A 25,823-nucleotide genomic window follows, 5' to 3' on the forward strand; every position below is an offset into this window, starting at 1 on the left:
TTTTTCACAAAACATCCGGAACAATCTATTATAGATACTTAAAACTATTGCAATATTCCTGAAAGAAAAAATAATGGTTAAATCAGATTTACAACAGCCTTCCTTTAGTGTTATTTGTTAATCTAATCGTGACGGACAGACCGACCAACAGACAAAACGCACAAAAATAAGCTTCTTATATTCGGATGAGGGGCACTAAACAAAATATAAATAAAATCTGATTTTTTAAAAAAAGTTTAAGGAATTTGTTTAACACCGTAGCATGTTGTGACGTTTCGCTACTGCACGAAAGTCGCTGCATAAAAAGTCTATTTTAAACAATGTGCGTGACATTTACATACAAAGTGCATTATTAGCCTTTATAAACAAACATAAATGTTTTCTTTTAATTTTAGCAGCTAGTTGACCAGAAAAAACACCTTTAACTATTATTTATATTTGTTGTAAACATTTCTTGTACATTTTATAAACATATTTGATTTAGTGATACTGAAAATACACATATATGTTCCATCTTTGTTAGCATATTGTAACATTGCCTCCCTTACATTTACGTAATTGTTATAGAATTGGTGTATTTTTATGAAAAAATCGCTTGCATAATTAATTTTATAAATTAAACGGTTTGCTTTTAGAAAACCAAAAGTAGCCGTTGCACCTAAACTTTTCAAGCCGCATTTAATGGTGAAATAATATTTTTCATATCTCTTCTAGTTTTCGAGATCTGAGTGTGACAGACGGACAGACAGACAGACGGACAGACGGACATTTTGCACAAACCTAATAGCGGCTTTTTCCCCTTACGGGGGACTCTAAAAATGGCATTAAAATTGCATGTGCTATGTTATCGCTGACCACTTCGTTTGCGGCACTCAATAGCACAAGACAAAGTAGATTGTACGCGTGACAGATTGCTTCTCGTGCATTAGTCATTGAGTTTTGCTTTGGTTTCAGACTGTGCACTTTGGTGTTTGTGGGTTCTAGATGCCCCAGTTGTGCACGGCCTACTGACAGTATAGCGCAAAACGCGGTGCTGTGAGGTGCTTGTTGAGTCACGGATGACTTCACCCGCTGTACATGATTGCACGACTTGCGGACGCGCACGCTGGCGTAGAACGTAGAACATCGCGTCTGTTAGCGGACAATTTACAATGTAATCGTCTGGCTGAGAAAGATAGAAAATTGAACATTCTGTGTGTGTGTATATGTGTGTGACACTGTGTTTGTGTTTATAAGGTTTAGTAGAGGCGACTTTGTGTTTCTTTCTTTCTCTCGCTATCGTTTTCGTGCTCTATCTCTCCCTCCCCTCTCTCTCGCTCCTTCTTTCTCTTCTTCCCTCTCTACCCTCTCTCCTTCCTCTTCTCTATCGTTATCGCTCTCTCTCTTCATCCCTTTCCCTCTCTATCCATTCCTATCCCCCCTAGTTATCTCCCCTCCATCTGTCTCTCTCTCTCCCCCTTCCACTCTCCCTGTCACTCCCTTCCCCTCTCTCTTTCTATCACTCCTTCCCTCCCTCTCTCCCCTCTCTCTCTCTGATTGCCTCCTGTTTGTCTTGCAGTGTTGCATGTGTGAATGCAGCCGTTTTGTGGTTTTGTTGTTTTGTTGTTTATTTCTCTACAAAGTGATCCCACAACTTTGTCTTCATCTTTTACAGAGCAACTGACAGCCGCTGTATCTCTCCTCTCTCTCTCCTCTCTCTCTCTCTCACACACACACACACACACACTTTGTTCGATGAACGTAAACATTTTTTTGACTTTAAGGTGCACACCCCCTCCCTCCCCTGCTCCAATAAACAGGGGCGTATATTTTTCTATCCATTCATTTCTCTCGGGAGGTGTGAGCGATGGTCTCGTTGGCAATCTGTTGCCTCGGAATCGATGCGTTGTTTGATGGCGATCTGTAATCGTGGGGCGCACGATAGAAAAAAAAAAAGAACCGCTGATGGCATGGAGGGAGAAAGAGTGGGGGGTGAAGATGTTGCACGGAGCAGACGACTTAACACAAATCTCCGCCAGCCAGGGAGACGACCATTTCTATTTTTTTTTTTAAATATCCTTACGGTGAGCCTCCAGAGCGCGTGCTGAGCACGTGCGTTGTGTCCCCAATATCTACCTGCTGATTGTTGCTTATGAGGCTGGAGTCAGTGGGGTCGACTTGGGGCGGTCACTGGAGGACAAAAGATTATTAGGATTGTCTTGGGGGTGGCTGAAGGAACGAGGTTAGTTACAATATTGTGTGGCTAGCTAAATGGTATTGTTATGAGACATAGCCTATCGGATTTCTGTCCATGGGTAGCAGGAACAACCCTGATTTTAAAAAAAAAATGTTTTCGGTGACGTTGGACTCTGGCTACGAGTGTGGTTAAAATTGTAAACAGTTGCGACAGTTGAACTTATTTCATGGTATCCTCGTCGTGTTTATGTAAGCACTCAAAAGACACAATCAAAACCAGGGCTCCAGTGAACAGTTTCTTATTTCACTAAGCAAACATTTGTCAGGTGTGACGTGAGTTCAGCAAGAACATTAGAAATACGAAGCAGCTGAAGTGCTTTAACTACTGGGTAGATTAGACATTTAAACATCTTGTTCCAAGTACTCACCTAATGCGAGGTACCACCGGTGACTCAACTCTGTGACGTCTTTAAAGTACTCTAGACTTAATACACTTCTGTTATCACTTGATGTTTAATAAAATGATTTGTGTTGATAGAACTCTATATATGCTTTTACATAGGCGGCTCCATGAAATGTTTTGCTTATACTTGTGGAAGAACTCAGGTAAATATTGGGTCTTCTAGTGAACCCTTTTTGTGATAGGACAGACCGGCAATAACAAAACGGATTACCGGACAAAGTGACCGCATAAAGAAAATAATGTTCTTGATAACTGCCTTTTTCATCACCGACAAGTGCAATGAATTCGGTTCCTAACGGCACATCAACATGTGGTTCCTACCATCTTAACATACCTGTTCTATTTTGTTTCTTAACACTTCCCGACTCCCCCAGTCGGTTCACTGAGGATACTAATGCTGAGTATGATAAATGTAACCTGGGCACATGAACCACGAGCTAAGAAATGTGGTCTTCAGTCTTGATAGTATTGTCGTTTACATAGCATAAGCCCAATTGTTTCCTGAATGGGGAGCACGGATGTTTTGTGAATGGATCAATGGAGTTTTAACTTGATAACACGGCCCATCGTCTGACCCCAAGTACCTATTGAATTAACATTAGCTCATCCGAGGGTGGATACTTTATCCAAATTAGTGGACAGTCCAGCCATGTGGACACAGTCAACGCTGACATTTTTATTTGTAACTGTGGAAGCGAAAGGCGCTGTGTGGAGAGGGTAGCAAGGGGCACTGCGAGCAGACTTTGTTTTGTTTTAAACGGATATCCTGTAAGTTTTCAGAACATCGACGTGTTCAGCACTTGAACTTTCTTGGCTAGGAAAAACGTTTTCTTGAACAATTTCCTGCGACTTGTTTTGTTGTGTCGGTATGAAATGAAATCTACGCATTTGTTTTTTTTTTAATTAAAATTTCTTCTGCACCTCATCCAGCCCTCCGCCTTTCTGCACCTCATCCAGACTGTCCCTCCCCCATCCTCCCTTCGCTCCTTTTTCTCGAGCAGTTTTTAAGTTTTTTTGTTTTTTTTTCCTGAAGGCCATATGGCCAATGTCCTGATCCGGCCCGGACAACAAAACTGCATCGCATTGTCCGCTCGAGCACCTCAGCGTATTTTACACGCATGAGGACACTCCAGCTTGGAGGAGGGCGATGAGAGGGCTGAAAGGGAAGGGCGGGAGGAAGGCGGGTACAAATAACGGCCGGATTTCTTTAAACATCCCCCTCTCCCCCCAAAGCTGTGAATGCAATTCGTCACCGAATGATGACGTCACTGGGCGATGACAAGACCCGTGGCTGTAAATTACTCCCTCGCCCTCTCCCCCTTTCCCACATCTTGTTCATTGGATTGTCGCAGCGCCCAGATCGTCATTTGGGTTTTCAAAAAAAAAAAAAATGCTGAGGAACGTGAATATTTTGTAGAGAAAAATAAATTTCGAATCAAAGCGAATTTTGACAGACCTTTTTCTCTTCTCTCCTTCCGATGTTCCCTTACAGTTTGTTCAGTTTCTCTCTGTCACTCTCTCTTTCTCTCACTAACTTCCTGTTCCTTTCTCTCAATGTGTATATTTCTCTTGTCCTTCTCTCTTTCTGTCTCTCTCTCTCTTTTTCTTTATCTTTATGTCTCTCTCATGTTTTTTTCTCTCGGTCTATCTCTTCCTCTGCCATTCATTTTGCGTTTCTCTCTCTCTGTCTGTCTGTCTGTCTGTATCGTTCTCTGTCCATCTCTTTACCTTATTGTCTTTTCAACACGCTATTACAAATCTTAAGACAGACAACTAATCTTAGACAAATAATCTTAGACAAATAATCTTTACTAAGTAAAACAAGTGTAGTGTTTCCTTTATGATTTTATTACAAAAAATGTAGGTCAATATAGACAATTTATCATTTTGAACAGTATTCAAGATTAAAGTTTTTGTCTTCTGTAACGTCTGAGAATAAACAAGCCGCAGGGTCCACCCACGAGTTTTGAAACAAAAACTCCTTTTGCTATATATTACACCTTAGACTATGTGCTGGAATGCATGCAATATTTCCCTTGCCCGAGGTTATCTTTTACGTTACAAAATTATTTTTTTTCCTTCAAAGACTTGACCAATCACAATTTTCCTTTTCGATCTGGTGACTCAAAAATAACCTCTTCATCTAGATTTAATTTATAGTTGTTTTTTTTTGTTTTGTTTTTTTAGAAAATAATGTCTAACAAATTTATATTTTATTTGCATTTTCAGTCTGACAATGATAAATAGATTTGGATCAGTGTTTGCATGAGTTGTTCCATTGAATTGTTTGAATGAGCTGTTTGTATGAGTATGTATGAGTTATTCTGATGAATTACGTAATTAAAAATGAATTGGACTTTTAATCCTCACTCTCTTCCTCCATCTTTTTGTGACAGTTACGTTTTTAGTTGAAGGACTGATTGGACTTGACTTGTTCAATAAAAAGAAATTAACTCAAATTTTGATAAGAAAAAACTACAAGCTTACAGTGGCAGCATAGTTGTCAATAAAATACAAATTTAATCCCAAGATGTTGAAGGATTAGCAATTATATCTGAGCTAGTTCAAATCTAGCATTTGTCACCTTTCTATATTCATCAGCATTCCCACCTCTTTTAGACACCGCACAAGCAATCATATCTTCTATGAAGATCGAATTTAGGAATAACCACACAGGCGCAGTAAGCTGTACCCTAACATACATTGTATAAGTATTCGACTTTTCATTCTTGTGGAAAAAATGTGTCCATGTAAAACACTGTTTGACGTTGAGTACGTTACATGTGATGACCATATACAACATCGCTTTTAATTTTGACATATCATCCTGACCGACAAAAAAAGACGGACAGACAGAAAACACAAAACTACAAAGGGCGCTTTCTCTCACGAATTGCAAAAAATAATAGTTACGTTACATTTAAGTGTCGAGCGGCATGTCTGAGACATAGCAAAGATCACAGATCGCGATAAAATACGTCTCTATACAGTCCTGTCTGATAGAGAACCAGAACAGACACTAGCTCATGCAAAATACTACCTGTACTTTAGGACAAATTTCAAAAACGAAAATAATGCCGTCAAATTGTCTAACATGGCATATATACTGCAGATAGTGCTACCGACTGACAGAACTCCACATCAACAGAGCCGAATGACACTGTTCTTCACGTGCCAGCTAATGTTGAATGAAAAAAAAATGGCAGACGAGGAAAAAGCCACTTACAAAATACATGCATTAACAAACTTCTATTGCTGGTGAAAATGGCTCGTTACAACATTCCAAGAAAAAAAAACTACAAATTTATTATTCAGCTTGGCAATAAAACCAGGGAACTTTTTTTTATTAACTCCTTGCATTTTAAAAAAAAAAATCTTTTTCTCTTTCTCTCTTTCACATTTTCTTTCAAAAGTGTTTTTTCACGAAGTAACATTTGTACAGAAACCTTTCGCTGTGCTGAATACAAATGGCTGCCCAGTTTCTGAAGTGGATACTCGCGCGCAGTCAGACACAATCCTACTCTTTACTTCGTTTCTCTGCTCGTACTTTCACTTTGTACAGCAATTCTGGAACAATAAGGACTGTACTTTGTTCGTTTGTTCATCCAATTAATGTGGATGTCTCTTGTTCAGCGCTTCCGCGGTGTCAAATACTTGAAATACAGACAATCCCAAATGGAATACATCTTACACAATCGAGATAGGTGACTGTTAATGTGGAGTTCTTCCCCTTAGAAAAAAAAACTTTTTTTTCTTTTTTAAAAATGTATTTTTAAAACATTTGTCTTTGTTTTTTTTTTCTTCATTTTCTCAGTGTAATTAACTTAAACCACTGTGAACTGTTGTTCTGGACAGATTGAACTGTAGCCAGAAAACGGTTTAAAAAAAAAAAAAAAAAAAACTATTTTGTCTCCTTGAAATAATACCCGCCGTTGTTTTGAATAGATCATTTTTTTTGTTTGTTTCTTCTGAGACTGATGTCTGTAGTTGAAGTCAAAATGAAGAGGAGATTGACAGTGAATGACAGACAACCCCATTAAAGAACAGACAACCCCATTAAAGAACAGACAACCACACTGAAGAGAAATAAGGGGATTTGGTGGTGGTGGAGGGCATGCGGTGGGACGCAGTCTATTGTCATCTGTCTTTAATAAATGTATTCAATTGTCTTCACCTCTTTCTTTGAGTAACCATTCATATTTATTCATTTTGACAATGTGAGAGTTTCAGGTACATATTTTGAAAGTAAGATTTAAGTAAAGGGTTTAGTTTAGTTCTTTAATCACTTCATATTGCTATATAGACACTGACCTACACATAAATCTGTGCGTTATAAATATTTTTACCAATTGTTTTTGTTTAGCTTTTAGCTTTCTGAATGCGCTATGATCCTATCTGAACCAGTTGGGAAAGGGAGAGGGAATAAGGAGATATCTTGGGGAAGGCTCAAGATTCCTCAAGGGAACTAATTGAACTTATACCGCCAGATATGTCAGGTACGATTTCTTTCCCTTGTTCAAGATACCAAACAAAATAATTTATTACTAATAATTATTTAACTAATTAGTTCTTTTTTTTTTTAATCGATTCTTGTGTTGTGAGGTAAAAGAAATGATAGTACAGAATTTCAGCTTAATCCGAGATTTGGTGTGGAAGAAATAACATGTACAAACTTTTTACCAGGCAGACAGACCGAGGGAGTTGATATATGTTGTGTAAAGAACAAAAACAAGATTGCAAAGAGAGTTTATGTTATCACACAAACTCAGAGGCGGCCCCCATCAAATTCACTAATGGACGAGAAATATATTCAAGCCATATTCTTGTTTTGATCGTTTGAAGAAATTTTAAAAAATTGGCGTTATTTTTCACATAAAAGCAAACAGTGCAACACGTCGTCTTTGATAAGACTCTTTTAAAATAAGTAGAGTAGCGTTAAGTGATCACCTAAGATAAGCATGGAAACCTCCCGATACAGTGTTTGTGGCACCTGGTGCGGTAGCTCAGGGTATCACCCCTTCCCATTAACTTTCTTGAAGTATGTTCCATTGAACACTATTACTAGTTTTTTTTTTTCTTTTTGTTGAACCAATACAGTGAAATGATTACCTACTTTTATTGAGTTTTACTCAAATGTAAAATCCCACTGTTTCTGACATTTATTCAAATGTTATTGCAAATTTTACAATAATATTTAATTAAAATTATAAACAGACTTAACATCATATGAACAGGTTTCCTTTGATATACTTTAAGACAGAAATGGTATAACGTAGTGCTGTATCATTTACACTTGAACTACCATCTAGATGTGTCTAGACATGTTTGGGCATATATCTAGAGATTTTATTATTATCTTTTCCCATGTCTCTTCTTTTACTAAGTTATAATTTTCCCAACTTGGTTGTCGCTCCCAAAATGGTGTCGACTGGTGCGGACTGCACTCCTCACACCCCCAACCCCTTAGTGACGTCAATATATATCTCGAGATTTTATTATTATCTTTTCCAGTGTGTCTGCTTTTGAAATTGTATATTTTATAAATTTTGTTCAAATTGTTTAATACAATTAAATCTAAATCTAGATCTATGTCTGGCCTCTAATTAGTCTAATTTAGATTGTTGTGAAGTTTACAGCCTAATGAGGATATGTGAAAACTGCGCGCTATAAAAGTAGTTCTTTATTTCTGAAACAACTAAAACGAAATTTGTATCACATGTTTTTTTTTTTTTAAAACAACATTTGAATCAGTATTCTATTCCAAGAGTTAGTTAATAAATGGAAAATATATTTTATAATTTTATATATTTTTCCCAGGGCTTTTATTTTGTGACGGTACACACCGGTACGGCGTACCGGCACCTTTTTTGAAAAAAGTATTACTTTTCTTGTATTTTAACGTATATTATTAATTTTTAGTAGTTAAAAGTTAGGCAATCAACTACTGAGTACCGGCACCTAATCACTGAGTACCGGCACCTAATCACTGAGTACCGGCACCTAATCACTGAGTACCGGCACCTAATCACTGAGTACCGGCACCTATTTTTTTTTTACAAAAAAAGCACTGCTTTTTCCATTGTGACCTTAGATGGAATGTTTTAGTACAGATGCGCTAATCTATGAATGGAGCTTGATTTATTAATGAAGAAGTCTGTGACCTTTTTAAAAGACTTACCTCCACTGAAGTTTTTCATTGAAAAGTGGTGTATTTTTTTTTGAAAAATCTGCTTGCATATATAATTTTAAAAATAAGTTGGTTCACTTTCAGAAAAGAAAAAAGTAGCCTTTGCATCAGAACTTTGAATGATCTAAAATATCATGATGTCCGATTTTCATTTTCTCTTCTAGTTTCTGAGATCTAAACGGGACGGACGGACAGATAGGCTACACAAAAACTAATAGCGTCTTTTCCCCTTTCGGGGGCCGCTTAAAAAAAACAAACAAACAAAAAAAACAACTAGTGAAAGCTGTTAGGAGGAAGTATTTTGAGTGCACAACCTGACTCGATACTTCTTGGCAACATGATGCTCGCTCCTACATGTTTAGTGTTCATTGGTTGAAATGAATATTCTCTGTACTTGACAAGGCGAAATCAAATCCCAGGCAGTAAGTTTTTGGTTGAGTATATTAGAGGCAATACAGTTTTGACAATAAATGATAAATGACATGTCATGTGATATGTCAGAGCCAGATTTGGTGTAGTTGTCACTGGTTACAACATTCAACTATGTGTTTGTCTTGTCAGTTTGATGTAGTCTTTGATGCCCTTGACATGTGTGTTTGTGTGAGTGCGTGTTTATATTGGCTCATGAAATCTGATGTAATTATTAAGAAAGACTCTCTGTATCTCTCTCTCTCTCTGTATGTCTCTTTTTTTCTCTTTTTTTTTCGTTGTTATATTTTCATGTAACTCTATTGCAATTAAGAGAGGTAGAGAGAGGGAGAAAGATAGAGATAAAGAGAGAGAGGAAGAGAGATGTATAGGAAGAGAGTGGAAGAGATAAAGATAGAAAGAGGGAGAGAGAGGGAAAGAGATAGAGATAAAGAGAGGGAGATAGAGAGAGTGAGAGGAAGAGAGATGGATAGGGAGAGAGAGGAAGGGATAGAGATAGAAAAAGGGAGAGAGAGGGAGAGATAGAGAGAGGGAGAGTGATGAAGAGAGAGAGAGAGAGGGAGTGGTGAGAGAGATAGAGAGAGGGAGAGTGATGGAGAGAGAGAGAGGGAAAGTGATGGAGAGAGAGAGAGGGAGAGAGATTGTGGGAGAGAGAGAGAGGGAGAGAGATAGTGGGAGAGAGATTGGGATAAAGAAGTGGAAAGAGATAGAGAGAGAGGGAGATACAGAAAGAGAGGGAGAGAGATAGCGATAGGGAAAGGGAAAAATATAGAGAGAAGGAGAGAGAGAGAGAGAGTATGAAATGTGTGTAAGCCCGGCTTCAGCAACATGTCTAACTTGACCACCTCGGAGGATGTGTGTATTGATGGCCGAACGACCAAGTTATGAAAGACAAAGCACATAACGGTCAGCCAGTTCTCTCTCTCTCGGACATCTTAAATAATTGAACACTGCACCAGATAACTTTGTTACAAAGGGGGAAAAAAATTGGGGTGGCAAATCGTGGGCGCAACTTTCTTGGTAACATCGTGAGTAATATTTGTGGTACAGCCTGTCGTCTCGCTTTGAGCCAGCATGACCTAACGTGACATGTCTTCACTTTTTTTTTTATTTCATTTTAACAAAGACAAACATGTCCTTGCAAACCAAAGAAAGTAATCATTCTTATAGATGTAACTCACAATTGATATAAAACTAGATTCTCGGCAAGTTTCTGTCTTCAGATGAAACCAGAAATTTGTTTGTGTATGCACAAACGATAACGAATTCTAATATTTTTGTTTGCCACAAGCACTATCACAGCTTCAGAAATTTAAATAGGGAATCTCCTTAAACTAAAAATAGCATTCTAGAAAATTGGAGCGAATGTCTCAACACTTGGCTGTTGGGTTGTTTAGAAATGTGAAGACATCCAAGTTACTGTTGTGAGGCAGTTCATTCAGGAGTCACGTCCTTCAATGAATACACTTTGATGACTTGAGATCTTATACTCAATAATAATATACTCAATAATAAATAATCCATTTTGTGTGTGTGTGAGATGTATGTTTGAAAAACAAAGAGTGAAAATGAAAAGGAGCTTGGTTTCAGTTCAGTGGCTTTGGTCTCGAGAACAGAATACGGTCGAGATGTAGATATCTGTATTATATCAGGGCATGAGACCTCGCAATCAATCGCCTGCTCTATCCCCTGGCCACACCAATGTGGGAAACAAAAACAGAGACAACATATAAAGTTTGCTCATCATTACTTAGACATTTTCTTCAAGCCACTTCCGGTTTCTTTCGACTGCAATGACGCAATGCTAAAGTGTGAGGTTACAAACGTATGGTGTCTAGTTAGTCACGTGACGAGCTCGATTGACTTCCAGTGTTTGAATGTCAGCCTTGGTCCAGAGACTCGGCCCTTGCTTTCTTATGCGAATACAAACACACACTCACAAACACACACATTATTATATACGTAAATGCCTCTAGAAATGTGCTTACTCTCTACAGTTGTAATAAGTTGTTTGTAACTTTGTAACCTCCTGTTTGTGCCTGTTCTTTCTATCCATTACACCTTTGATATACTGGCAGTGAAGGGAATAGCGAAGATTTATTGACTAGAGCGAGTAGAAAGATCAGAATAAACTTAAGCAGAGAGGGAGAGAGAGAAACAGAGAGAGAGAGAGAGAAGTATAGAGAGAAAGGGAAGTGAAAGAAAGAGGAAGGATAGAAAAAAAAAGAGAGGGAGGACAGAGTGAAAGAGAGAAACAGAGATAGAAAGAGAGAGAGAGAGTGTAAAGAGATAGGGAGGACATAGTGAAAGAAGGAGATGATAGAGAGAGTAATAAAACAATGTTGAGCACAATTTAGAGATATCGTGGACAGAAGTTCAAAGATAACTGAACGATGTAAAACTTGACAAGAAGAGAGAGAGAGAGGGTAACGTAGTACTAACATGATCTGGAAACCAAACCCTACCTTATAGAGACTGATACAGAGTCTAGAGATATAATGGTAGGCCTATAAATTGAATCAAAACTCCAGTGCCAGGCATCACGTAATGGAGGGCTGTAAGTCTGGCTAGACTGCCGCCCCGCTCCCCCCCCCCCCAAATTGACAAGTCTTAGCATAAAGTCGTAAATCTGAATAAAATGTTGAGTTTAACCTTCGGGTTTAAAAAAAAAAGGCGCTTAACCCTCCCAGATGTATCTGTCCTTTCATGCAGCTGACCTTCAACCCCCAGCCACTCTGATTTATTGCCGAAGCCATGCTGCTCTCTGGACAAGAATTCTTTCCGATTTTCGTTGTGGGTCGGTAGGTTTTTTGTCTGGAATTTTGTGTATCAGATGGTTTCTGTCTTAAATTGTGTGTGCCTTTAGATTTGTGTCATGAATTGTGTATGTTGGTAATTTTGTGTGTTAAATTTCGTGTATTGGTAGTTAGAATTTTGTGTTTCGATAGTTTTGTGTGTTGGTGTGGGTGGGTGTGTTTGTGTGTGTGTGTCTAGTTACCAAAGTCTAGTTCTGGGGTATCAGATAGCAGGAAAAGAAGACAAAAGAGTCTGTACATTTTACAAGTCCTCAACTCGTCCATACTGTGAAGAGACGAAAGCTGAGCTGGTTTGGTCACGTTGTAAGACATGAAGCATTATCATAAGTCATTCTCCAAGGTCCAGTGGAGGCAGCACGAAGAAAGTCTGGATAACATACAAGAATGGACCGGCCTTTCTCTTGACATCCTGCTAAGAACAGCTGCTGACCGGGAAAGGTGTATGGATTTGGCTACGCGAACTGTCACAGCATCTCTGCGGCGAAATTCAAGGGACAGATAAGTTCTGCTATTAATTTACTTCACAAAATATCCTTAGTATAAAAAAAAAATCCAATGAAGTTAAATTCGATAAATGTATCCTTAATATCTTTGTAAATACACTGATACCATACTAATACCATATAGCAGGGGTTAACTTGTGGGTCGCGACCCCCTTTGGGGTCGATTGACGATTTGCCAGGGGTCGCCTAAGACCATCGAAAATATGGATTGATTTTGTCAATTCTTCTATTGCTGTGTGTGTGTGTGGGTGGGGTCGCGGCAGAGTGGGGGATAGTAAAAAGGGGTCGCCGAGCTTAAAAGGTTGAGAACTGCTGCCATATAGAGTTGTAATGTTTTGTTTTTTTCACTTTATTCAAAAAGATATTGAGTAATGCTTTTATGCAAAGTCGCTTAATGTACTCGCGATTCAAATGTTGCCCGAGGCTTGAAATGCTTCGGATCACCGTGAATGAATAAAAAATGTTTTTCTTTTAAAAAATGTTTAGAACTATGTATAAAGAACTGCACGAAAGTTTGTACTGGCCTGGGCGCTGGTAATTAGAAATGTTGCGACCAAAATGTTCAGGTCTATACTGCCTTGCGTACTGGACACATTCAACGTTTGATTCTCTTTCTTGCTAATCATAACACGCTTTCTGCGTCCAATGTACCGTCCACCATCTCTCGGAGACTATCACATCATACCTCAGACCGAGTTTGCATGAGTACTTTCAGGTCGTCACTTGTGTACTGGTTGTTAATAGTGTACAGTGTGGATCTAATGTGTTCGAGTGACTTTCTTCCAGTAGTTGTTGCCATGTTTTGCCATTATATTACTATGACTAATGTCTCCTCTAGTAACAAAGGTAACGTAGACATGAAAGATATGAAAGCACTGGACCTGAGTTGTCCAAAGAAAATGACAAAATTCTATTAAAAAAAAACCAGCTAAAAAACGTTTGGTTTAGAACTTTAGATTGATCTACTTTGAATTGAATGTCAAAGTTAGACTTCACCTTCAGGTCTGGGCTGAGAGTTAGACTTCACCTTCAGGTCTGGGCTGAGAGTTAAGACTTCACCTTCAGGTCTGGGCTGAGAGTTAGACTTCACCTTCAGGTCTGGGCTGAGAGTTAGACTTCACCTTCAGCTCTGGGCTGAGAGTTAGACTTCACCTTCAGGTCTGGGCTGAGAGTTAAGACTTCACCTTCAGGTCTGGGCTGAGAGTTAGACTTCACCTTCAGGTCTGGGCTGAGAGTTAAGACTTCACCTTCAGGTCTGGGCTGAGAGTTAGACTTCACCTTCAGGTCTGGGCTGAGAGTTAAGACTTCACCTTCTGGTCTGGGCTGAGAGTTAAGACTTCACCTTCAGGTCTGGGCTGAGAGTTAAGACTTCACCTTCAGGTCTGGGCTGAGAGTTAAGACTTCACCTTCAGGTCTGGGCTGAGAGTTAAGACTTCACCTTCAGGTCTGGGCTGAGAGTTAGACTTTACCTTCAGGTCTGGGCTGAGAGTTAGACTTCACCTTCAGGTCTGGGCTGAGAGTTAGACTTTACCTTCAGGTCTGGGCTGAGAGTTAGACTTTACCTTCAGGTCTGGGCTGAGAGTTAGACTTTACCTTCAGGTCTGGGCTGAGAGTAAGACTTTACCTTCAGGTCTGGGCTGAGAGTTAGACTTTACCTTCAGGTCTGGGCTGAGAGTTAGACTTTACCTTCAGGTCTGGGCTGAGAGTTAGACTTTACCTTCAGGTCTGGGCTGAGAGTTAGACTTCACCTTCAGCTCTGGGCTGAGAGTTAGACTTCACCTTCAGGTCTGGGCTGAGAGTTAAGACTTCACCTTCAGGTCTGGGCTGAATGTTAGACTTTACCTTAAGGTCTGGGCTGAGAGTTAGACTTTACCTTCAGGTCTGGGCTGAGAGTTAGACTTTACCTTCAGGTCTGGGCTGAGAGTTAGACTTTACCTTAAGGTTTAGGCTGAAAGTTGACTTTTGGATTAAGACTAGGAAAACGATTTTTCTTTTCCGCTTGGTACATTAAAATGAAATTGTTGCAACTCAAAACAAAATCTTGGCTAGGTTTCAGTGTTTGCTCCACCTTGTTTAAAAGTCTTTATGTTCTTGAAATGTCTGTCAGAGATTCTACATGCTTAATGAAAGTCTGTCAGATCAACACACACACACGCACATACTTTTCCAAAATTAACAAGTACTGAGTCTCATCTCTGTATTTACACAATAATCAACCTCGACCCAAACATCTGCCAATTTTGTTTGTCATGTCTCATTCACACATTGATATAATTGTCATGTCTCATTCACACATTGATATAATTGTCATGTCTCATTCACACATTGATATATATGTCATGTCTCATTCACACATTGATATAATTGTCATGTCTCATTCACACATTGATATAATTGTCATGTCTCATTCACACATTGATATAATTGTCATGTCTCATTCACACATTGATATAATTGTCATGTCTCATTCACACATTGATATAATTGTCATGTCTCATTCACACATTGATATAATTGTCATGTCTCATTCACACATTGATATAATTGTCATGTCTCATTCACACATTGATATAATTGTCATGTCTCATTCACACATTGATATAATTGTCATGTCTCATTCACACATTGATATAATTGTCATGTCTCATTCACACATTGATATAATTGTCATGTCTCATTCACACATTGATATAATTGTCAACCTTTCCCCTTCCTCCCATTCGTGTTGGCTTCATTCTAGGTTGTTTTTCCCTCCTCCTGTTCAAAGATTTTGGTCATTATCTTTCAGGCTTAACTGTTCGTTGACTGCGTGACTGCCAGCCACCAGTACCATGGACGTGTGACCTGTTTCCTCCGCTGGGGGTTTGCTAGTTCCGCCACAATCTCCAATGAAAACCACTTCCTTCTTGGTTGCCCCCCGATGTCCGGAGACACGCGATCCGCGCAAGACTTTTATTTTTTCTTCTTCTAGGGGCTGCTAACTTCATTGCTATTTGGTGACCGCACTTGCCTCCCTTGGCCGCTCTCTTGACTGCCAAGTTGACACCTATGACTTGGACAGGTCTGGTTCTTTTCTTCCCTGAAGTGTCAGATCTAGAGGAAGACAAATTGTGGAAAAAATAATCTTTGATGTCTACGTCTTTTTTATGTCTACTCTTTTGATTGTTTCCATATCCTATGTTAAAATTTCCTGTTCTAACTCATGTAAATAAATGTTTGTAACGAATTAAAATGTTTATTTTGATATGTAAAGATTTTTTTCTAACGAATGTAAAGTTTCCCATTCAAAAGAATGTCGATATATTTTTTTTCAAATAATTAATTAATATTTTTTTTCACATTATTTTTTTTTTTACCTCAAAACCATGTGACTAGAATGTATTCCATTTATTTTGACGCTTGTAACTTCAACGAGCCTGCCATATATCAGTACACCCATTCTTGGGTTTGTCGCCCCTTTTGGAGAATGATGTTGGCTGATTACTTAACTTCAGATCAAATTAATGGGAACGTTTTAATCTTACTGTTCAGTACATTTGGAAATATGTCTATCTATGGATTAGGAGTGTAGCACTAAACATTGGAACTAACTAAACATTTCCTCAATGGACACTTTATTTATATATATATATATAAATAATCTAGGGCATTTTACATCTCAATAGACAATCTTTTTCCTTTTGCATCTTCTTGCCTTGTGTGACTATATATACGTTTTGGGAAACGCCAGTTATGGCTGTGTTAGATCTTGAATTTATAAATGGAGAACCTACTGTCACGTGGTGAACGCATCAAAAGTCTCAAGAGATGTGTAAACAGGAAGCTTTCTACACATTGAGTTTCGCGATCATTCCCTTTTTGAACAGAAGATTGAATAAGGGGAGTTAATTAATATTAAAAAGTTGTTTTGATAGATGTTTCTATACCCTATATACAGGTAGACAAGCTTATATCGGTGTGTGTGGGGGGGGGGGGGTACTTCAATTCATACGTTTTAAGCTTCATGCTAAATACCTTTGTAAATCTAGTATTGAAATGAAGTTTTGTTCCATCTTGTCATGATTTCTACTTGGAGGAAGTGTTTCCTATAGAAGAGCTCTTCGATCCTTTCATCTAATCCAATATCTGTGGCTATATAGTAGACATTGGGTCATCAGATTAACTTTTGAAAATACGAGTCCTAGTAACCACACAATTCCATGGTGACACCTACGCATGCTAAGGTAAAACATTATGGTCCATTCTGTCTCTCACAATCAGTCTCCCACATTAGTCTGGTACACACGGAACCGAAGTCTGCGTACTAGATAAATAACACAATTGTTAAAGACCATTAGCCACAAGCCAGGATTACGTCGGTGGCCCTTGGGTACAGAGACGATGGCCGTAAAGCAAGCCAATCATCGGCCCACAAGTCCCACAGGTACAGCTGATGGCCCGGGATAGGTCGTACACTTTGATTAGACTCGCTCGATTATTATCATCAGCGCGACTGGCCCGGCATCGGGATCCACTAATTACTTTATTAATGTCAACCTGGAGTCGTTTCGAGGGAACCTAAGAGAATTATCCGAAGTGGACTCTTGGTATGTTAGACTGGTCTAATCCTTGTTTATGAGACCTCGGGTTGTTTTGTTTTTGTATTGCAGGCATGACGGGATGAAACTGATGGTTCAAACATCTACATAGATCTAGGTCATCCTCATTGAATATTTACTTTTAAACAAGATTTCACAACGGAAACAACAATTATAAGAAGAAAAAATGTCGTCAGGAAGTATTGTGAAATCTACACAGTCTTCTCCATGTCTCTATCCTGTGCAGTTGTTATTTAAATTTCAGATTCTCTTTGAGAGCCATCAGGTATTTAGTAGCTGGTTAGATCAAGCTAGACGATGGTTTTATGTGGCTCGACCAATGCCCCTAAAAATGTCTTACTTTGTAATGTTATGTATTCGTTAAAGCTGCATTACATCAACATTACATCAACATTACATCAACACTACATCAGTAGTTCTCTCTTCGGAATCGGCGCGCTGCACTATGTCTCACCTAAATTAGCCTGCACTATGTCTCACCTAAATTAGCCTGCACTATGTCTCACCTAAATTAGCCTGCACTATGTCTCACCTAAATTAGCCTGTACATAGCGAGAAACAAATAAAATGAGTTGCATTTCAAGAGGGTCTATTCCTTCATTGATATCTGTTCACAAGAATTTAAGGTGCTCTTTAGAGTAAATATGCTTAGGTTAAAGGTCACGTGTTTGACACTTTGACATCTCTCACATCTCGACGATATAGACTCTATTGACATCTTGACACTATAGACATCTCGGCATTATAGACACCTCGGCATTAGACATCTCTGCACCTGTCATATCCCATTACTATAGACATCTCGGCATTATAGACACCTCGGCATTAGACATCTCTGCACCTGTCATATCCCATTACTCTAGACATCTCGGCATTATAGACACCTCGGCATTAGACATCTCTGCACCTGTCATATCCCATTACTATAGACATCTCGGCATTATAGACACCTCGGCATTAGACATCTCTGCACCTGTCATATCCCATTACTATAGACATCTCGGCATTATAGACACCTCGGCATTAGACATCTCTGCACCTGTCATATCCCATTACTATAGACATCTCGGCATTATAGACACCTCGGCATTAGACATCTCTGCACATGTCATATCCCATTACTATAGACATCTCAGCACTACAGAGACACCTGGTCACAATAGACGTCTCGATTACTATAAATAACGACCTGCCTACAACAACAACCAATGAAGAAAGAAAGATTAGAGATAGAGATAGATACAATAGATCAAAAGAGTGTTGGAATGATGTACTCAAAGAAAATAGAAAAAGAACGTCTAAAAGAGACAAAGTAACAATTGAGACTGTCCTAAAGTAAGTTGACGTGGCTAGTTTGGTTTGGGCTATGCATGACGTAAACACCTAAAAGGCTTCTACCCACGTGACCCAAACCCACCTGTATTTACAAGTCACAGAGTGCAGTGTAATCAATAATGCCATCAGTTCTGTAAAGTACACTATCACACGATTATTGTCTACGTAGGATAGTACAGCAGTCTAATGTAAATCTGACAAATCAAGAACAGCTGGAACAGTATGTACTTAGATACTAGATCATTAGGCTAGTCATGGAGGCATCATTTTGTCTTGTTCATTGTCTCTGTCTCGCCCTCTCTCTCTCTCTTTCACTCTCTCTCAGTCTCACTCAGTCTCACTCAGCCTCCGTTTGGCCTAATTCAAATTCAATCAACAGGGGAACGAACAATGGATGTCATCATATCTTCCCCTCAACTACGTCATTGTCCATCACGTGTTCACAAAATTTAAAGTCCCCCCCCCCTTTTTTTTATTTGTCTCGCCTACTACCTTAACCCTACGCCACCTCCCACAATTCCTTCTTGCCCATTCCTCCCCCTCCCCTTGCCTCCTATCGGACTCGAGCCTGTTGGCTGGGACTGTTGAAAAGCTAAATGGGTGACGTCATAAACATTCTGTTTCTTCCTTGAACGAAAGCCGTGTGTGTGTGTGTGTCGTGTACTTCTGTCTTGATCATATAGATACTATTTATCTAACCTATTCTCGTGTTTACAAAAAGGGCGAAAAGATACATGCAGAGTACATTATGATACGACACGTACCAATACAATACGTGTCAGCGGTGACACGCGAAAAATAATAAAAACAATCTTGACATGTACCAAGCTCGTTGAGTCTATATAGATCTGTCTGCCGCTCTCTCTTTTTGTCTCTCTCTCTCTCTCTCTCTGTCTCTCTCAATCTCTGTATATGTATATATGTATGTATGTATATGTCTGTCTCTCTATAACATGTACATGAAAAATAATGCATTTCTGATAGGAATTTTGTCTAATGTGTAGAAATTAAATAAAAAATCTAGAAGTTTCAAACAATTTTATACGACACCGCAGTAAATCGGAGTGCAGTATCTGGGCTAGGGAGCAGTAAATTGGAGTACAGTACCTCGGCTAAAGAGCAGTAAATTGGAGTGCAGTACCTCGGCTAGGGAGCAGTAAATTGGAGTGCAGTACCTCGGCTAGGGAGCAGCAAATTGGAGTGCAGTACCTGGACTAGTGAGCAGTAAATTGGAGTGCAGTACCTCGGCTAGGGAGCTGTTAATTGAAGTGCACTACCTGGGCGAGGGAGCAGTAAATTGGAGTGCAGTACCTGGGCGAGGGAGCAGTAAATTGGAGTGCAGTACCTGGACTAGGGAGCAGTAAATTGGAGTGCAGTACCTTGGCTAGGGAGCTGTAAATTGGTTTGCAGTACCTGGACTAGGGAGCTGTAAATTGGTTTGCAGTACCTGGACTAGGGAGCAGTAAATTGGTGTGCAGTACCTGGGCGAGGGAGCTGTAAATTGGAGTGCAGTACCTTGGCTAGGGAGCTGTAAATTGGTTTGCAGTACCTGTGTTAGGGAGCAGTAAATTGGTTTGCAGTACCTGGACTAGGGAGCAGTAAATTGGTGTGCAGTACCTTGGCGAGGGAGCAGTAAATTGGTGTGCAGTACCTGGGCGAGGGAGCAGTAAATTGGTGTGCAGTACCTGGGCGAGGGAGCAGTAAATTAGTGTGCAGTACCTGGGCGAGGGAGCAGTAAATTGGAGTGCAGTACCTGGGCGAGGGAGCAGTAAATTGGAGTGCAGTACCTGGACTAGGGAGCTGTAAATTGGAGTGCAGTACCTTGGCTAGGGAGCTGTAAATTGGTTTGCAGTACCTGGGCGAGGGAGCTGTAAATTGGTTTGCAGTACCTGGACTAGGGAGCAGTAAATTGGTTTGCAGTACCTGGACTAGGGAGCAGTAAATTGGTGTGCAGTACCTGGGCGAGGGAGCAGTAAATTGGTTTGCAGTACCTGGGCGAGGGAGCAGTAAATTGGTTTGCAGTACCTGGACTAGGGAGCAGTAAATTGGTGTGCAGTACCTGGGCGAGGGAGCAGTAAATTGGTGTGCAGTACCTGGGCGAGGGAGCAGTAAATTGGAGTGCAGTACCTTGGCGAGGGAGCAGTAAATTGGAGTGCAGTACCTTGGCGAGGGAGCAGTAAATTGGTGTGCAGTACCTGGGCTAGGGAGCAGTAAATTGGAGTGCAGTACCTTGGCGAGGGAGCAGTAAATTGGAGTGCAGTACCTTGGCGAGGGAGCAGTAAATTGGTGTGCAGTACCTGGGCTAGGGAGCAGTAAATTGGTGTGCAGTACCTTGGCGAGGGAGCAGTAAATTGGAGTGCAGTACCTTGGCGAGGGAGCAGTAAATTGGAGTGCAGTACCTTGGCGAGGGAGCAGTAAATTGGTGTGCAGTACCTGGGCTAGGGAGCAGTAAATTGGTGTGCAGTACCTGGGCTAGGGAGCAGTAAATTGGTGTGCAGTACCTAGGCGAGGGAGCAGTAAATTGGTGTGCAGTACCTGGACTAGGGAGCAGTAAATTGGTGTGCAGTACCTGGGCGAGGGAGCAGTAAATTGGTGTGCAGTACCTGGACTAGGGAGCAGTAAATTGGTGTGCAGTACCTTGGCGAGGGAGCAGTAAATTGGTGTGCAGTACCTGGGCGAGGGAGCAGTAAATTGGTGTGCAGTTCTAGATCTAGTTTAAGTATACAAGTCTACAGGTGTAATTTCATTCATTAGTTTCAGGGTGTCCTGAGACAAATGAAATGTTCTCTCCCTTTGATTGTTTTTTCTTGACGACCAGCAGCACCGGATAATGTTTGACCTGGACTACACTCCAACATTTTCTCTCTGAACTCATGAAAGTTTGACCTGGACTAGACATTTTCCCTCTTACCTTATGAAAGTCACTGACATTTCTGCACATCGTGAGGCATTCTGGGACGGAAGAAGGGTGTTCTTTTATCAAGCTTTTGTGCTGACATATTGGTAAAAATGTTTTTTTTTAATTACGACTTGGATTTGAACCCTGTTTTCTATCGCTTGGCCATCTCTCTCTTCAGAAAAAAGAAGACCAATTCTAACACGATTTTATTTTGTATCAAATCTTAGGGGGAAAAAATGCTATCAATTATCTTCCGTGATTATCTGAATTAATTATTAATGTCATAATTTATCAATATTCTTTTTCTCTAGCTTTTTTTAGAAACAAAAAAAAAAAGATATTTGATTCTGTTTTATTTTCTAATTAACTCATTATTATTTTAGACTACTTGTAACAAGTCAACAAACCAGTTTCAGCACATCAGGGTGGTCACGTGCGTCTCCGTGTTTATGTATGTGTGTGTGTGTTGACGTTTTCTTTTATCCCACCCCTCGTGACGTCTTTATGTCTAACGTCCAAGTGGTGGGGGGGGTGGGCTTACCCAGGACTGAACAAGCGTAGTGCACCACGTCCAAGTGGGGGGGGGGGTGGGCTTACCCAGGACTGAACAAGCGTAGTGCACCACGTCCAAGTGGTGGGGGGGGGGGCTTACCCAGGACTGAACAAGCGTAGTGCACCACGTCCAAGTGGGGGGGGGGGCTTACCCAGGACTGAACAAGCGTAGTGCACCACGTCCAAGTGGGGGGGGCTTACCCAGGACTGAACAAGCGTAGTGCACCACGTCCAAGTGGGGGGGGGGCTTACCCAGGACTGAACAAGCGTAGTGCACCACGTCCAAGTGGTGGGGGGGGGGGCTTATCCAGGACTGAACAAGCGTAGTGCACCACGTCCAAGTGGTGGGGGGGGGCTTATCCAGGACTGAACAAGCGTAGTGCACCACGTCCAAGTGGTGGGGGGGGGGGGGCTTATCCAGGACTGAACAAGCAATTTTGGCATAGTGCAAGACTATTGGTTCAAATTGTGCATGTTTCATGTCAATATAAAATTGCTACACCACTATGATCAGAATTAGTAGATCCTGTCAAATCTAGTGCCTAGCGGTAATAGTGTATATTGTTCTGTTCGAGTCCGATTCGCCTCTTAATCTGATCCTTGTCTAGATCTTGATTCTTTATATAGTCTAGATCTATAAAGGGATAAGATAAGATAATTTTTATTGGTCCAATCCAATGGAAATTCAGTTTGACAATTGATGACGTCAGAGTAACTACTGTAATGATAACAATATAGATGCTAATACGAACAACATTCACACACGAAACACATACACACTCACAACCAGCGCCTTATGAATTAAGTCTTCTATGTACTTCTCGATGACGACAGCTGATATTGTAACACACTGACCGAAAGTAGGATGAAGGAGTTTTTAAATCTTTCTGTTTTAGTTCTAATAGAAAGGAGACGACCACTTCGTTCAGATCTGATGTAACAGTGGTTTAATGGGTGCAGGTTGTCTTTAAGAATCGCGAGTGTAGATCTAAATCTAGAATTCTTCATCTAGTGTAAGTCTCAAATATCTAGATCTAGCAGTAGACGATGGATCGATGACTACAGATACATATCAATACTAAATGAATAATATTGCTGCCTGTAAGTCTAGATCTAAACATAAGTATAGTCACTGGGAATATTATATAATCTAGATGTAGATCTAGATCTATATTGTGTATTTACATTTAGATCTAAATATAATGTAGATTAGATTTAGATACATCTATATGTAGAAAAATAGGGCTAGATCTATAAGCTGAAAACGACATTAAATAATCTACATAATCATCTCTGTATAGAAATATATATCTACTTGGCTAGCCTACTTTAACAAAAGGTTTATATTGATATAATACAACAGCTATTATTTAAATGTGTAGAGCTTGACGTAGAGATTACAACTATACCAAGATTGTCTTTGTATGTCATAGTGAAGAGATGTTAAGGCATTTTGTATGTGTATAAGATTGGACTATAGAAAGTGTCCGAAACGTTCTGACCGAAAAATGAATATGATGTCATTAGTTCATTGTAACTTTATAACCATGATACATAGCAGCTTGAAATTTGGAATAGTTATACTTCATTATATGCTTTTCAAATTCATTGCTTTGCGTCTCATGCAAAGTAAACATTTGGTGAAATAAAACAATGTAGAGAATTAGAACATTGGGTTTCGTGAAAATAAGAAATAGAAATCCTTAATTATAAAACGAGTTGTGTGATCGAATTGGAAAGTGCGTCTAGTTTGAATCACAATCCAATATCTTAACAAATAATCTTTTGTATAGCGCAGCTGTCATTCTTATGCATGCTCAGTGCCCTGTAGGGTACACTCCATTAGATTAAGGGGAACTATTGTTGAGACGTACGTATCTGGGAGGTTTCAGTGCTGTTGTTGGGTGATCAGTTCAAAGTTCAAGCAGCTCTGCTATCAAGGAAGCTCTATTTGAAATCCTTATCTCAGAAGTGTTAGAAGAGTCTTATTATTGATGACATATTGTTCTCTTTGCTTTTAAGTGAAAAAATAACGCGAAATGATTTTTTTTTGAAATCTGATTACTTTAAACGATCAAAACAAGACAATGGCTTGACTACTCCTGGTCCATGGATGAATTCGACGGAGGCCGCCTCTGAGTTTGTGACAAATGTCAATGTCTAATGTTGTTATCAAGCCTCACACAAATGGCAGAGATCAAGAGCTATACGTTTTCGTATGTGTTTTACTTCTCTGTAAACTTTTGTATGACTTGGTAGAGAAAGGAAATTTACCTTGAAAATCTACACTATCGATAACTCTGTGGTCCTAACCCATGTCTCAGCAAGTACTCCAACTAAAAAGTCTACGTCAGTAATTGTCCCTGCAATCAAGGCGCGAGGTTGAGAGTTCTTCTGTATCGTCAGTGGATTTGAGGGACGGCTTTCTTCATGGGGGAGCCGTGGCATCCCCCGGTGTTTTAAGACCTGATTGTTTATAGGAGTGGAAGCTTATCAACTCGCCCGCTCCCTCCTCTAAATGTCGAGGTTGAGCTGGAGGCTAAATGTCTGTGAGCTGGAACGGAAGTACGTCTTTCTACGTCTGCCGACTGGCTGGGTCAGGCTGTAGCAAGATGATCTGACCTTAAACAGACATTGAATCTGATCATGTATAATTTTATCTTTTAGTGAATGAAGTAGGTTCACCTGCATGGACATTTCATGCGTTATTAACATAGTCGTGGGAAAAGTGGTTTGAGCAGTCATTAGCGGTGAAATAAGTTGGAGGTCTTAAAAGCCTATCATGTGGCGACTTTAGTTTAACTCTTTTCTTCTTGTGTTTACAATGAGGCCTATATAGAGATAACATTCTCATCACGTTCAGTGGAGTCACCAGAGAACTCTTCTTCCTTTAAAGTTTACAAAGTGTGTCGCGATTGGACAGTGGCATTGGTCAAGCCTGATTCGTGATTACGACAACAACGCTAAATACCTTGGTCTCAAAATTGATATGAGCTATTGAAATGCGAACTGGTGGGAGAAAGGTCTTGACGGAGCTACTGTCTAACGACAAACTTTGGATGGAATATAGGCAGCAGTCGCAATACATGAAAAATTGGTAGGAAAAAAAAGTTGAACAATAATGGTAGAAAAAGTGACAGTAGGCATAGAGTCAGGGGAACCATCTATCAAACGTAGGTTAATAAATGTCGGCTGTCATACAGGAAATGCTTCGAACTAGAACGACCTCGAATCAAAATGGCCTCAAGACAAAACGATATGGAACCAATACAGTCTTGGACCAAAACGGCCTCAAATCCAAATCACCTCGAACCAAACCTCGGCCTTTAAAAAAAAACCTTCCCGACCGAAAACTTATGAACTATATATATATTTATATATATATATAGGGTATATATAAGAGGATCTATTTGATCACATGCAGGCAATGTGATTTTCTATGTTGGATGTGGAAAAATATGTAGGTCACATCCAGGTCTGTGTGGCCGTGTCAAACATTGCACTCACCATTAATCTTCGGGCTTGAAGACAAGGCTTTTAATATATCAAATTACCTCAGCAAACCGAACAAAAAAAGCGTGTGTGTCTTTGCACTGCTGTATCAAAGTCATGGAAAGCTGAGTGAAAAAGTTTGACTGCTGGATGTGTGTTCGTGTACAGAGTAGAACCGAGAACGTCTTTAATTGTTATAGTTTTAATTCGTCGCCATGGATACGTGGCGTGTCTACGTCAGGACAGTCACTGAGAAAATGAAACAAAATCAAGGAACAACCTTGAGCGTGGGTGTGAGATAGACCAGACTTGTGGTCTTTACGGACTTGAGACTACAATTAATATCTGTTACTTGAAACTCGTGACATTTAGAG

The 25,823-nt window shown here is 39.9% G+C and overlaps 1 protein-coding gene and 1 long non-coding RNA gene across 5 annotated transcripts in view; one reads left to right on the forward strand and one right to left on the reverse strand.

The window, feature by feature from the left end:
• Positions 1 to 25,823, forward strand: part of LOC106059811 (protein MON2 homolog) — a 396,254-nt gene that overhangs the window by 97,059 nt on the left and 273,372 nt on the right. The gene's annotated exons all lie outside the window — the stretch shown is intronic.
• On the reverse strand, positions 19,518 to 20,167 carry LOC129925821 (uncharacterized). Its single transcript, XR_008777506.1, has 3 exons — positions 20,124 to 20,167; positions 19,784 to 19,851; positions 19,518 to 19,749 (listed from the first exon to the last, which is right to left on the reverse strand). It is a non-coding gene; the product is annotated as an uncharacterized LOC129925821 (long non-coding RNA).

This window comes from Biomphalaria glabrata, chromosome 4, assembly GCF_947242115.1.
Source record: "Biomphalaria glabrata chromosome 4, xgBioGlab47.1, whole genome shotgun sequence".
In the NCBI taxonomy this organism is placed as follows: Eukaryota; Metazoa; Mollusca; class Gastropoda; family Planorbidae; genus Biomphalaria; species Biomphalaria glabrata.